Source organism: Tenrec ecaudatus, chromosome 18 (assembly GCF_050624435.1).
Source record: "Tenrec ecaudatus isolate mTenEca1 chromosome 18, mTenEca1.hap1, whole genome shotgun sequence".
NCBI lineage: Eukaryota > Metazoa > Chordata > Mammalia > Afrosoricida > Tenrecidae > Tenrec > Tenrec ecaudatus.
In genome coordinates, this window is record NC_134547.1 from 6,881,864 (window position 1) to 6,898,010 (window position 16,147).

Genomic DNA, 16,147 nt, shown 5'->3' on the forward strand with positions numbered 1-16,147 from the left:
GGCCCAGTATTCTGGAATCTCAGCCCCTCCTCTCTCAGGCCCTGGCCCTCTTCTCCCTCAGTCAAATCCCAGCCGTCTCCTTCCTCTGGACCACGTAGCAAGCTTAAGGAGTCAGTGGTCCTTTTAGTCGCCATTACCCATATGGCTTCATGAATTTATCTCTACTTTGGTAAGCCACCCCAAAGGAATGTTTAATCTAAAAATGTTAAAAAGGTCCTCTCCAAACAAGACCTCGATGCTTCAGAGATGTCGCTAAACTCTACTAGGCCAGTCAGCAAGAAATGCACACTGTCTTGTGAGACCCTGACTGACTACCTGAAGCTGTGGTGTTCCCCTCAACCCCGTTACCCTACCAGCCTGATAAACATGTAACTGCCAGCCGGAGATCCAGAGCAGGCTGGGGTCCATGAACAGGATGGAGATCTGGAGCAGAGCTCTTGTCTTCCCTCGGCCGTGGATACCGAGCTAAGTCCGTTTCCGAGGACCTCCTGAGCTGATGGCAGCAGAGTGGGCGAACTCACTGCCCTCGCATGCCCTTCCAACCCCAAACAGCAGAAATACAGCCAGTGTGACTCCGAACCACACAAAGAAAGAAAGAAACAAAGAAAGAATTATATACAAATTGTTGATCATTTCTCTGTACTGATCCCCAACCGAGCCAATAAAACATCAGAGGTCTGGAGATGGATGGGTTTTCAACGACTTGAGATGGTACTCAATTTATTATTATTATTTTCAATGTTGTTGTTTTTCCCCCCTTGGGCACACAATACAGCCTAGTAGCCACAAGCCCTAACTCCGGGACCAAGATTCTTGGGTTTAACTCCCACTTCTGCCACCTACGCTCTATTTGTGTTTGAGAAAATGACTTCCTCCTCATCCCTATTCTTTCATCGTTGAAGGAAAATGATTCTGATAATATTAACTTACTCCATTGCCTGAATGCAGATTAAATAAATGAATCTATAGAACATGCTTAGACCATTATCAGGCAAAGAATATACCCTCAACAGATCATTGTTTGTTTGCTCTCTTGCTGTTTATGTCTCCTGGTGCTGTTTACCAACCTCTTGTCTTTGCTGCTTGTTGCCATGAGGCCAATTCTGACTCATGCTGATCCTGTGTGCACAGGGCAGAACGGCCCCCAAAGGGTTTACAAAGCTGTGACTTCTTGGAAGCAGATAACCAGGCCTGTCTGCCAAGTTGCCTCTAGGTGGGTTCAAATGCTCAACCTTTGGCTCGTGATCAGGTTTTCTACTTACACTCCCATCCTGTCCTTATTCATTTGATCGCTATTGGCGGCTTCTGCAGAGCAAATCCGCTTCGAGAAAAAAGATCTGGCAGATTCACACAGGTGAGCAAGCCCTGGTGATGTAGTTGTAGGTTGAATCATGGCTTGCTCGACTCAAGGTCAGGGGTTCAAACCCACCAACTGATCCAAGGGAGAAAGATGAGGCTGTCTGCTCCAGTAAACATTTACAGTCTCAGAACCCTGAAGGAGCAGGTCTGTTGTGTCCTATGAGGTCATTATGAGTTGGAATGGAATCAAGGATGTGGATGGCGATTGAGTAAGTGTAGTTGGCACACAGTGGCAAATGAAGGTTGTTGGCAAGTGACTGGATGAAAGAATTCTGCTCTCTTTGAATTTCTTCCATGTCCTGTGCTTTACTTTTTTCCCTCATAGGTGTGCCACTACTTGCTTCCAACTCCCTTCTCCTGATATTGTGGACCCAAGAGGAGGCGCTAAGAGATGAGCCAAGTCTGTTGCCACGTTAGAGGCTACGTTCCAATTCAGGCTCTACCACGTTCTGAACACTTGCCATTGAGCAACTGACTTCCCCTCTCTGAGCCTCAGTTTTCTTATCTGTAAAACATGGGAGTGGTCGTAATTAAGTCATTCAGTCATTTGGACAACATGTCCTTGTGTGTCCTCTGGGACAGGCCCTCTGTGGTTCTTGGGACATAGGGCTGAATCAGCCCTGGAGCTGCCCCAAAAGAACTGACAGTCTAGTGGTGGAGATGAACTGGGTCTAGAACTGTGGTCTCAACCTTCCTAATGCCACAACCCTTTAAGATAGTTCCTCATGTTGTGGTGAACCCCTCACCCCAACCATAAAATTAGTTTCAATGCTACTTCATCACTGTCATTTTGCTACTGTGATGAATCGGGCAGCCCCTGTGAAAAGGTCGTTTGAACCCCAAAGGGGTCACGACCCACAGGTTGAGAACCGCTGGTCTAGAAGGTCCTGGTCCAGGGTGACAGGTGGGAGGCACCTGCTTGTGAATGGTACTTGGGAAAATGACTAATCGACCACAGAGAATGGAGTTGGGGTGGTGTTCGGGGAAGGCTTCCTGAAGAAGGTGATATTCAAGCCAAGACTTGATGGACAAGTTGTTCTTGCCAGGAGATGGTAAAGGGAGGATTCAGAGAAGAGGAATAACATGGGTAGATGGCCCCACACGCCAGAGGGCTTGACTTGATGCTGGACCAGTACAAGTAATCTCAATGGTTGCATGTTTGAATATTTTCATGGTTTCATGGCAGATAAAAAGATCTGAAATAAAGCTTTCGTTCATTTTTTTTTTAAGTTGGAAAGAGCTTTGCAATCAGGAGCCACTAGCCACACCTGCCTCTTGAGTGGGTCAACTTGGAATTGAGATGTGCTGTAAACATCAAATACGCACCTGCTGGGAAAGGCCTGGGAGCCCTGGTGATGCAGTGGTTACACATTGGGCTGCTGACTTCAAGGTGAATGGTTCAAAACCACTAGCCGCTCTGTGAGAGAAAGATGAGACTTTCTACTCCCATAAAGAGTTACCGTCTCACAAACCCACTGGGGCACTTCTACTCTGTCCTATGGGCTCACTGAGATTTGGAATAGACTTGATGACTGTGAGTTTAGGTTGGCTTTGGAAAAGGACTTCAGTGATCCTGGCTGTCGTGGTGTGCCACCAAATGCATTCTCACTCCTAGCCACCCACTGTGGTGGGGTAGAGATGCCCACGGGGCTTTGTAGGCTCTTTTCTTTATGGGAACACATCAACCAGGTCTTTTCTCCAGGAGAGTCACCAAGTAGGTTTGAACCACCAACCTTTCCATTCACAGCTGAGTACTTGAACCATTGCACCCCAGGGCGTTCTATGGGGGCAGCTCTCCTATGTCACATGGGGTCACTATGAGGGAGAATGGACCCAGTGTCACCCAACCACCACAATAATTCCCGTCCAACATGGGAAGTGTAGCCAATGTCATTGAATTGTACATCTGGAGGCTGTGATGGCAAATATTGTGTTGTGTGTGTGTTTCACTACTATGTGTGTGTGTGCGCATAACTATACATAGATATAGTGATGCTATAGGAAAGAAATTGCCCCCTGTGCATTTCTGAGGTTGTAAATCTTAATGGGAGTAGTAAGTCTCATTTGTCTTCCTATGGAGAAGATGGGGGTTTTGAACCTCTGATCTTGCGGTTGGCAACCCATCGAGTAACCCACTACACTACCCTAGCTCCTATAGGGTCACTTTGAGTCAGAATTGACTTGACAGCAGTGATTTTGGTTGGGATATGTACGGGATATGTACGGGACTCATATATGGATGTATATGAATATGTATGTCGGTATATATATATATATATATATATATATATATATATATATATATATATATATATATATATATATATTATACAGATGTGTATACATACTAGTAGCACTGTGGTTTAAGCTTTGGACCGCTAACCTCAATGTTGGTGATTCAAGTCAACTATCTGCTTTGTGGGAGAAAGATGGGGCTGTCTGCTTCCATATAGATTTGTAGTCTCAGAAATCCTACTCTTTTCTACAGGATCTCTATGAGTTAGAAATGACTTGATGGCAGTGAGCATACCCCCGATGCACACACACTACATTTCAAAGACTGAGTGTGCAATAAATAAGACATCAAACTGTCCCTTCAAGGTTTTCCTTATTTTGATTCTGTTGGAATGATTGCATGTTGTGCTGCTGTTGTTAGCTGCCATTGAAATGCTCAGTAGGTCCCAGTTCATGGTGGCTCATGCTCAATGGCAAAACCGCAGCCCAACTGCATGCTAGATTTCACAGGCAGCGATTGTGATCCATTGGGTTTTCGTTGGCTGATTTTTGGACGTAGATCACCAGACCTTTCTTCCTAGTCTGCCATGGTCTTGAAGCTCTGCTGAAATGTGTTTCGCATCATCGCAATATACAAGTGTCTGATGACAGGTGACTGCTCGCTGTGCAGGAGGTGCCTTGGTTGAGTATCAAACCTGAGTCTCCTCCATGGAAGACACGAACTCTGCCACTGAACTACCACTGAGATGAAGCTCAACAAAATAATAAACTTAATTTCACCTGTTCCTTAGCATCTTTCGCCTTTCTTAATGTGGCTGTGGTTGTAGCTGTTAAGTGCTGTCAAGTAAGTTCTGACACATAGCGACACTGTGTGCAACACAGCCAAACACCGCCTGGCCCTTCGCCATCCTCACCATTGTTCCTATGTTTCACCCCATTGTTACTGATTGATGGTGTCCATCTTTCTTGTCCAGCGTGTTCCGCTTTTTTGCTGCCCCTCTACTTTGCCAAACATGATGCCCTTTTCTAGAGACTAGTTTCTCCTGACAAATATGCCCAACGTATGTGAGATGAAGTCTTGCCATCCTGATCTCTAAGGAACATGTTGACTGTACTTGTGCCAAGCTAGATTTGTCTGTTCTTTTGGCAGTTCATGATACTCTCAGTAGTCTTCACAGGCACCATAATGCAAACTCTTGATTCTTCTTCAGTCTTCCGTATTCAGTGTCCAATTTTCACATGCACATGAAGTGACTGAAAATACCGTTGTTTGGGTCAGGCCCACCTTAATCCTCAAAATAACATCCTCGCTTTTCAACACTTTTACAGCTGTCTTGTGCAGAGGACTTTACAAAGGCCATGGGTGGTTCTATCTCTTGCCTGCTGCTGCCATGAGCATTTCTTTCTTTTTTCTTTTTCTTTAAAAAAATCATTTTATTGGGGGCTCGTACAACTCTTATCACAATCCATATATACATCCATTGTGAGAGTGGAGGTACCTGGAGGGTGGAGGGAAGGTGGGGTGGGAAGGGGGAACCGATTACAAGGAGCTACATATAACCTCCTCCCTGGGGGGTGGACAACAGAAAGGTGGGTGAAGGGAGATGGTGGACAGTGTAAAATATGACAAAATAATAATAATTTATAATTATCAAGGGTTCATGAGGGAGGGGAGAAGGGGGAGTGGGGAAATGAGGAGCTCCTATTAAGGGCTCAAGTAGAAAGCAAATCTTTTGAGAATGATGATGGCAACAAATGTACAAATGTGCCTGACATAATGGATGGATGGATGAATTGTGATAAGAATTGTATGAGCCCCCAATAAAATGATTTTTAAAAATTACCATGCTTTCCATGAGTGGATGAGCACTTCACCACCAGAGACCCTTAGGGTGGCTACTAGGAAATCTAAAGGGCATGTATGTCGCTGGTGTTAGGCTTCAGTTGGGCAGTGCTGTGGTTAAGTCTGGAAACACCAGCCTGGAGGGACTTTGGGCCAATGTGTATGCGGAGTCCAGAGAGGACTGGAGGGGGCCATAGGCAGGGGCCAGTTCTCAATGCAGGAAGACCCCTGTGATAGGTAGGTTTATTGCGCCAACCTGATCAATAGGAACATGTGGGATTGATCAGATCGCAGTTTTATTGGAGGGCAAAGAGATAAATGGCTACACAAGGTCCGCCCCCTTTCTCTCTTGCCCTCTGGTGATCGGAGTGTGCTGCTGCTGTAGCTAGTTCTCTGCCTCAACCTGTGAGCTACACTACCTGTGGGGCAGGACAACCCGTGGATCCTGTTGCTAGAGGTTGAAGTTCCTTCGAGACCTGCTTCACCATGCTGCTGTTGCGTATGTACATCGCTTGAGCTTGAGGCTGGTGGATTCCGTTGCCTTGCGTTGCTTGCGTTTGGTATCCATTCTGGGACTACTTCACTAAGCTCCAGAGCTCCTGACTGTTGGTGACTGACCCTACTGCCTGATGTCTGTGGGCAGACTCTGCTGGCCTTGTCCCAGGGAGGACTCTGCTGTCTGCTTCCTTGACCTTGGATCCAGCAGCCCACGTGAGTTGAAGGACTTCCAGTCTATTAACTGTTCCATGGAAGTGAGTTAAGCTGAACCCTCTGTACTGTTGTGTGGACTAATTAGCTGTTCTATTACTTCTTGTTGTATAAACCTATCTTTATATATATATATATATATATATATATATATATATATATATATATATATATATATATATATATAATCATAAGTGTCCTGGTTTCGTTTCTCTAGAGAACTCTGCCTAACACAACCCCTCTGGGGTTAAGTGAGAGAGATGGAAGAGCTGGAGAGCCCAAGAGCAATGGTCCAGGTGGGAGAGAGACAAAGGCAAGCTGGGACCAGCGACACACAGCCCAGATGGAAGAGCACCTGTAGAGAGAAGCAAAGAGCTAGGGCTTGGGGATCAGTGGACTGTGAGGGGTCCCGACTTGGTGTCGGGGAGGCAGGTGGGAAGATCATGTTTCAAAAAAGACACTGAGAAATCAAAACAATGATGAGGTTGTTTTGATTCACACAGAGATTGATAGCCAAGTCTATTTATTTATTTATTTATTTAAGAGCATGATATATTAGTTTCTTTCTTTTTTGGAATGGGTTAGTAATTTATTAAAGTTACAGTTAGGTCAACTTGTTAGGAATATTTTATTTTATTTTTTATTTTAATCATTTTATTGGGGGTTCGTACAACTCTTATCACAATCCATCCATCCATCCATTGTGTCCAGCACATTTGTACATTTGTTGCCATCATCATTCCAAAAACATTTGCTTTCTGCTTGAGCCCTTGGTATCAGCACCTCATTTTTTTTAAAAAAAGATCATTTTATTGGGGGCTATTACAGCTTTTATAACAATCCATGCATCAATTGTATCAAAGCATTTTGCACATATGTTACCATCATTATTTTCTAAACATTTACTTTCTAATTCTTTTATTTACTTATTTTTATTAAAAGGTCATTTTATTGGGGGCTCTTATAGCTCTTATAACAATCAATACATCAATTGTATCAAGCATATGTGTACATATGTTGCCATGGTTATTTCCTAGACATTTGCTTTCTATCAAGCCCTTGGTATCAGCTCCTCTTTCTTTCGATCCCTCCCCACCTTCCCCCTAATAGCCAAGTTTAAAAACCAGAACAGACAGAAAACAACAAATGCAAATGCTGAAGTGGGTGAGGTGAAATTGGAGCTGGTAGGACTGTAACACTGTACAACCTCCGTGGAGGGCTCGAGGGCGCTTCCTCGAGGAACTAGGATTAGAAATACCAAGTCACCCAGCAATCCCTTTACTTGGCTGTGGGAAGCAGGGGACTGAGAAGAGAGTGTCTGCTGATGGATTCTTTACTCTCGTAGTTTACGGAGGCTGGCAGGCCAGGATTCCGGGTGGAGGGAGGCCTTCACACTTGTGAGTTAGAGATGAGTCCCCATCACATTCTCATCATTAAGATTAATCCCCACAGTATTCTCCCATCATAGTGCTGTCTTTAAATGACCTCTTAAAAGCACAAGGCTGATTGCTAGCTGGCCGGCAGCTTTATCTGTAGGATCAAACTTGTTGCTATTGCTCTCCCTGCTCAGGGGACAGTCACTCCCTTACCTGCCCCACCACTGGTGTTAGGTTCCTCCTCCAATGAACTCGGGGACCTCTAGGGTTAGGGTACAACCCACTTTGTTATGTATATGATCACCTGTAATTAGAGGGGCTTGCCTGCCCGCCCACCCCACCCCCCTACCGAATAATTAAGGTGATGTAAGAATACATTTTGTCTCTGCTCAGGCCTGGCAGAGGTGATGCCCTGGCAGAGATGAGCACTCCCAAACTTTGGTCTGTCTCTTAATTTCTTTCCTTCAAAGACACAGCCACCCCGTAGGACCCATCCAGATGGGAAGCTGATCTCACAGGTGTTTGTTGCTGTTAGGTGGCATCGAGTTGGTCCCGACCCATAGCAACCTTATGCACCACAATCGTGTGCCAAGCTTGCCTGTTTACCTGTGCCTGTTCCTTGTTGCAGCCACTGTGCCCATCCATCTCATTGTGGGTCTTCCTCTTTTTATGCCCCTTCAATTTACAAGCATGATGTCTTTCTCCAGCGACCGGTCTCTCCGAAGAATGCGCCCCAAGTGTGTCAGATGACATCTTGCCATTCTGGCCTCTCAGGAGGTCTCGATCCGTCCTTCTTCCATGACAGACGGGTTTGTCCTTTGAGCAGTCCGAGGTACTTTCGACCTTCTGCTCCCACACCACCACTCCCATGCATCAGTACAATTTACCACAGCTCGAAGGTGGAGATGACCTACCTGCCCGGAAGTGCGAGAACAGATCCATCAGCTAGGGTGCCTACACTCAACGGAATACTATGCATTACGGAGAAATAACGATGAAACTGGGAAACGCCTCATGGCGTGGATGGTTTTGGAGGACGGGATGCTGAGTGAAGTTAGTCACACATGAGAAGATGAACATTGTAGGAGACCGCTGTTACCAAAGAAGTAAACCTAAAAAAGGAGGCGGTACCAAGGACTCAGGTAGAAAGAACATGTTTTGGAAATGAGGATGGCAACATATGTACACATGCGCTTGATGCACTAGGTGTATAGATGGTGATAAGAGCAGTAAGAGTCCCCAATAAATGATTTATTAAATTAAAAAAATAATTTGAATTTAAAATATATATATATAAGTTTTTTAAAAGAAGAAGAAAAATCAAGATTAAGATTTTCATACCCAAAGAAACCGTCTGTAATGAGTGCCAGAGGCGGGAGGGAAGGAGACGTAATAGGTTAGAGGGTAGACAGGGGTTAACTGGAGTAAAGGGGGGAGAGATGCTGTGATTAGTAGAAACATGAGAACGAGGGGCCTGGGAACGTGGGGCAAGCAGCCCCAGAGAGTATATTGAACGCCAAATTGGTCTTCATCCTGAGGGGGATGGTTGTCAAGCAAAGGTCGTGGGGACCTGATTAACATCAACTAGCATTGCGATCCTGTACAAACAGAACAGAGGCCACTTCCGCAAGGTCTAGGTGCACCGCTCAGTGGTGACATTCTTCAACTTGTACCACCGTGCTTGCAACCAGTGTCCCCTGAGCACAAGTTCCTCCTTTTCTTCTCCCTCCTGCCGGTGGTTACCACGATCAGTGTTAGAGAACTTAGGCTCTTGGCTGCGAACTGAGAGGTCAGCAATTTGAAGTCACTAGCTGCTCCATGGGGGACAGATATGGCTCCCCTTAAGATTTCCAACGCCAAGTAGGCCTTAACATGTAACACCTTACCATTGGATCGCCCTTGGGATCTATTTCAAAGTTGTTCCCGTTTTGTTTTTTCAATGTTTCCCCCTTCCTTGCCCATTGAAGCTTTTCTCCGACTTGTCAGGTTTTCTATCTTCTGTCCAGTCCTGATTGCTTGGTGGTTGTGCTGTGGTTTGATTTCTCGTTTTCAAGTGGTGGACTGGTTACCAGTTGGACGGTGAACCTCAAGGTCTGCAGCTTGGAGTGACCGACAGCTTGGAGGGAGAGAAACCAGGTTTTCTCTACTCCCACCACAGAGTTCCTGTCTCAGAAGCTCACTGAAGCAGCTCTCACCGGTCTGGTCCGTGTCCTAAGAATGTCCACGGCAGTGAGTTTGGAGTTTGGGGAGGGGCATGGCAGGCAAGGTGGGGGAAATAGGATGCTAACAGCAATAAACATGAGAAGAAAATTCCCTGAAATTGTGGTTATGGTTACATGTATCTTCTTAATATGATTGAATGATTAAATGGTATGCTATGTGGCGTATGTGCCAGGAAAACTATGTTAAGAACTATTTACGGCAGTGGTTCTCCACCTTCCTGATGCCATGACCCTTTCATTCAGTTCCTCATGTTGTGGTGACCCCCCAACCATAAGATTATTTTCATTGCTACTTCATCACTGTCATTTTGCTACTGTTTTGAAGCGTCATGTCAATATCTGATAGGCAGGATGTATTGTCATTGCTACACATTGAACATCGTGAAAACAGAGTGATTCATCACAAAACAATATGTCATTCTATATGGTGAAATATTTAATTCTAATGACAAATCGATGAAATTTTGTCTTGAAGCACTGTGTAGCATGGGTGACAGTCTTCATGCCGGGTACTCTTAGGTGGGCGCATCTGCATGTGGGTGGACCCGCCTGGAGATGGATAGAGGAGCAGTGTGTTGGTTCCTAAGATCATCGGAAGTATGTGTTTTCCAACGGTCTTAGGCGACCCCTGAGAAAGCGTCCTTCAACCCTTAAAAGGATTGCGATACACAGGTTGAGAAACGCTGATTTACAGCCTTGGCAGCCCCAGGGGGCGGTTCTGTGCTGTGCTTAGGAGGTTGCTGTGCCTTGAAGCCAACTCGAACACCAGCAAAGAGTCAGAGTTCCTGCCTTCCAGTCGACTTCCACTCACCGGACGGAGCAGGACTGCCCTGTGGGGTTCTGACACTGCAACTCTTTACTGGACCAGAACGTCTCCTCTTTCTCCCAGAACTGCGACAGGTTGCTTCCTCTGGGCACCTATCTGCTTATGTTCTACAGCCGTGGTTCTCAAGCTTCCTAAGGCCGTGACCCTCTCATACAATTCCTCATGCGGTGGTGACCCTCTCAACCATAAAATGATTTTCATTGCTACTTCATCACTGTCATTTTGGGGTCCTTTGACACCCCCCAAAGGGGTCGCGACCCACAGGTTGAGAACCACTGTTCTACGGTGAGCTGGGACAGTATTTGTCTCTTTCAACATATTTCGCTCAGCACGATGCTTTCAACATTCATGCACATCGCAGGACTTCACTTCTCACGATGGCTGAACAACACCCCACTGTGGGAGGAAGGTGGGGCTTTCTACTCCCGCAAAGAGTGACAGTCTCCAAACTTCACAGGGGAAGTTCTCACTTGTCCTATAGGGTCGCTATGAGCTAAGATCTTGGTCTTCCTGGCTCTCTACCGTTCCATGTGGCTCCTCCAGGTCTGTGACTGTGTGGAGTTTGGTTCTGGTTTTGTTGCCCGTAAGCCACATCACCTGTATACGTCCATCCGTTGATGAACATTTGTCTGGTTTCCACCTTGTGGCTGGTGTGAGTGGTGCCACAAAGAACATGGGTGAGCGTGTGTTTGTGGGGATGCTATTGAGTCTCTTGGGCATATCGTACAGTACACGGTAAGCACTCCATGACTCACAGGAAGGTTGGCTGTGCCTCGGAACACAGCCAAAGATCTATTCTGAATTCCAGTCTGCCGATGGGGGGGCCGTCTCAAGCCAGCCAGCATCCAAACACTGGCAACTCACAACCACAGTGTCCGAGGAAGCCAGGCTCCAACGACAGAAGGACTGTCAGCGCAATTGTGTATCGATGATATATCAAGATGATAGTAACGTCATAGAGGATAGGAAAGACAGGAGAGAGAGTACAAGAAAGGAGTCAGACACATTGTATATTGGCATGCTCACCTCAGCCCCTCTGGATGGACCACGTGGAACTGGGAGGAGAGAGTGAAATGTTAACTATCCTGGGATATTTATAGGTAGCCATAAGACATGCATCTTCAGTAGTGACATACATCACACAAGTTGTGTGGTATCTACATTAAGGTTCCCGAGCTCACAGGAGAGGAAATCTCATACCTGCATTGGAGGAAGGCATGAGGGGGGCTGGGTGACACAGAGGAAGAGATAGCGAAAGGATATCTGTTTTTATAGGGAGATAGAATCAACCATGTGCCCACAGCATAGCTGTGAGGGGAAAATCTGTGGGAACAATATTTAAAGCAGGATCATGTACTTGGACTTGGCCTCTAACTACCAAAGTGGAGGCTCTCCTACCATGAAGTAGTAGCTTTCCAGATTCCCTCTGTGATAAGTTAGGGAATCTAGTCGTTGTCCTATTTTCTTCGGTGCTAGTTTCCCACAGCACAGCCCGGTGGCCGGACATTGTGCTCTTGGAGAAAGCCCCCACGTGGTTTCCCACCATGGTTGCACCAGCATTGAGGAGAGTTCCAGTCTCTCCACAACCCCAACAACGCCTATTGCTTCTCATGCTTGTGTTGCTTTTTTCTTTGCCATTCTAAGGATGATGAGAGGGCCGCTCACTGTGATTTTGATTTGCATCTCCCTAATGGCTGACACTGCCGGACAGCTAGTTCTACTGCACACACGCGCGTGTGGGCATGCACACATAGGTGATTCCTATCGTGTCAAACCCGAGGAGCCTCTGAAATAGATGTTGTTAATCGCACTGTCACTATTACCCAATGACTTATTTATATTCACACACCCTACATCTCCCCTAACACTGCTGATGGCCACTCCCCTCCTCACTTCCTACTGATTAGACATAGACACCCCCTCACACTTCCCACGCACACCAGTGGCTGTCTTGCTGCTACAGTTTCCCCACACTCCGATTTCTCACAACATTTCCATGTTGTTCATTGCTTCCCTCCCACGCCGACTCATTTTCACATCCCCCGCGTCTCATGACTGTGTTCTCAAATCCCCCTGTGCTCCACCAGCCACCATGCTGCTGCCAGATGCCATCAAGTCAATTCCAATTCACAGAGACCCTACGTGCCACAGAACCTCCATCCCGGGCCATCCTCACGGTGGCTGTGATGTCAGTGACCCTTGTTGCAGCCACTGTGCCCCTTTATCACATCAAGGACCTTCCCCCCTTTTACTAATGCTCCACTTGACCAAGCGGGATGTCCTCGTCAGGGACTGGTCTATCTTGATAAGAAGTCCTACTGCTTCCTGTCTCCCCTTCCCCTAGCTCCCCACGAACACACCCTGCCCCCCACCCCTGAATACTTGCACGTGGATTTATTTCTCCTGGAAAACTAGGGGGAGATAGGTAGAGAGGGACTCTTGGAGAGTGTTGACACTGAATTGGGGAATCACAGGGAGAAGAAAAGAGAGAGGAAGAAGGGAGGAAAGAGGAGAGGGAGAAGGGGGAGAGAAGCAGAGAGAGAGAGGGAGAGAGCAAGAGGGAATTCATAGTAAGAAGGAGAAAGGGAGGGACAGAGGAGGACACAGTGTTATGAAGAGAGGGAGATAGAAGAAAGAGAAACGAAGATGTACAGAGAACGATGATGGCTGGAAGGAGGTGGAGAAAGAGAAGAAAGAGGTGCTGATGAAGAATAAATGAATGTATGTGGGAGAGGAGGGGGAGCATTAGAGCCAATTGTGATGATGTGTATAAAACTTTTTAAAAAATCATTTTATTGGAGGCTCGTACAATTTTTATCACAATCCACCCATCCATCCATTGTGTCGAGCATATTTGTACATTTGTTGCCCTCATCATTCTCAAAATATGTGCTTTCTACTTGAGCCCTTTCTATTAGCTCCTCATTTTCGCCCTCCCTCCGTATACACCTCTTTTTAAAGGTTGTATTAATCCAGGTTGACTAGAGAAACAAATCCAGAGACTATCATGCATGTGTGTAAGAGGGAGTCTTATATCAAAGAATTATATATTAAGGAAACATCCCAACCCAGTCCAGATCAAGTCCATAACTCCAATATTAATATCGCTCCTGTGTCTGATACCAGTCTATAATTTCCTCTTTGGATTCATGCAAGGATGTCGAATGCAGGAAAATCACAAGCCAGTGGGTGGAGAGTCTTGTGGATGCCGTGGCGGTGCAAACAACTCAGCGCTGGCGTCGATCTCCACGTGGCTCCTCCAGTTCCAGGGTTCTGGTTCCATCCAGGGTCTCCATGTGGCTGGTCAGCAAGAAGACAAGTAGAGGGTGTGGGTCTGTATCTGTCCTCCAGTGAGTTATTTATCTCCTTGGCACCTCCAAATGAGGTCATCACACTGCGACCTGACTGACAGGCTAGACTCCACCCCTGTGCAAGTTGACACCAGATTATGTGACTCCCACAAAGGTGGTTTAACAATGGAAGTGTCTGGCATGAATGCCGTATCAAGAAAACTCCTAAAAAGAAAAACAGAACAAGTGGGTGAAGGAGGCAGAGTTTTGGATGAGGGGGCGCTGAGATTATGTTCATGCTGGTGGAAGGAACATCTGGAAAGGGATCTCTATCATGCTCGTGCCCACACGAAGAGTATAATCACGCCACTGAATTAGACACGGAGAGGTTGTTGAACTGGAGAATGTTTTGCTGTGTCTATTTCTTTTTTGCCAGGATTAAAAAAATAATAATCAGGTGGGAATAAAAAGAAAAAAATTATAATCATCATGACACCACTGACAAGGCGTCCGAGGTACAAGAGAATGTTGTCGAGTTGCGTGGGGTGGTCAGGGTACAGCTCTGCTTGACTGGGTGGAGTGATGGAATTGTGTGACCTCTGCAGGAGGAGCCATTAAAACGGTTCGGAAACAGAAATGCGTAGGTAGACGTTGAGAAAGAATGAATGGACGGAAGGAAGGAGGGAAAGAGGCTTGTAGTAAAAAGGAAGGACAAAAAGGGGGGGTGGGGGGAAGAAGGCAGGAAGAAGGAAAAGAGAGAACAAACCCGGGTGGAATTTTTATTTTATTTTCTTTTTTTAAGGAGGGGAAATTGAAAGAGAGGGGGCGAGAGAGATTTAGAGAGAGTAAAATAAACGAGTGGAGAGAGAGGCAGAGAGACAGGCACACACAGCAACGTAGAGACTGGGAGGAACACCAAAAAAGCTTCAAGGCAGAGAGAGACAGACATGGCGGTACTGTATGACCGAACCCATGTCCCAGGAGAGAGAGATGGAATGAGAGCCCTCCAGAGATGGGCGGGCTTGGAGGAGGACAGTGACCAGACTCCTGACATTTCCAGGAAGAGGCTAAGGGACAGTCAGAACTGCATCACAAGGGCAAAAAGGAGGGGACAATTGGAAGCTATTGACGTGGCCGCCTGCCGGGAAGGAAGAGAGGTTGAGAAATGGAACTGCTGGGTGCATGGCACTGGGGTGCTGGGGCGGACAAAGGCCAATTGTTGTGGGGGCCCTTTCCCCATAGTGCCTCATCTGCACCCCAGCCCAGGGCAGGGGCAGGGCCAGCATGGTGACACACACTTTCTCATGCATAATCTCTCTCTCTCAGACCTGGAGATCGGTTGTTGTCACCCACCGAGGGATTTACCAGCAGGTTGGTGATTCAGCCCTGACCCAACTGAACCCAGGCGTGAGACCCACAGGCTACTGACTGATCATGGATATGGGGTGGGGGGAGCTGCCCATTCACTTTCCTGGGGTGCCAACCTTTGGGTCTCCAGACTCTTTTCTTAAGGAGGCCCTAAAAGTCTGGGGATTCCGGAGAACAAGCCCTCGCCCCCTCCCTCTCAGATCCAGGAGTCCAGACTTTAAATCCCTTCCAACTTGGAAGGCCTGGGATCTGAATTTCCTAACCCTTTCTAGCTTCACACATAGAACTCCAAGCCCCTATGCCACCCTATGCAAATGCAGAAGTCAGGGCCCCCAACCTCTCCTCCCTCAACCCCAGGAGTCTGGGCCCTTTGTCCCCTCCTCCCTCAGACCCAGAAATCTGGGTCCCCAGCGGTCTCTTGGTTGCCTCCCTCCACCCTGAGAGCCAGGAACCTAAGCCCCCACCCCCACGCCTTTTCCCCTCAGACCTACAAGTTCAGCCCTTGGGATCCTTTCTTCCCCAGACCCAGGGTTCTAGGCCCCCAGCCTTTCTCTCCTCCAAACTGAGGGCCAGAGCTCAGCACTCAGGGACCTATGTTCCCCTCCCTAGAGACTCAGGTCAGAGGGTCATCAGAGCCAAGCCATGGGGGTGGTAGGAATGTGTGTGGGAAGTCTGGGTTAGGAGGAAAAGGGTGGAGCCAACCTACTGGCCTCAGGGACCTGGAGGGACAGGGGTTAAAAGCAGTAGGAGCCTCTGGGAGCAGGACCAACCAATCTCTTCTAGGGAGCAGCCCGCACAGCCCTGGCCTGCAGACCCTCCATCTCTGCTCTCAGCTGCTCCATCTGCCTCTGAGTGCTGCCTTCCAAGTCCCCGTTCTCCCTGCAAACACTCCTTGGCTTCCTGTAGGCATCTAGCTCCCA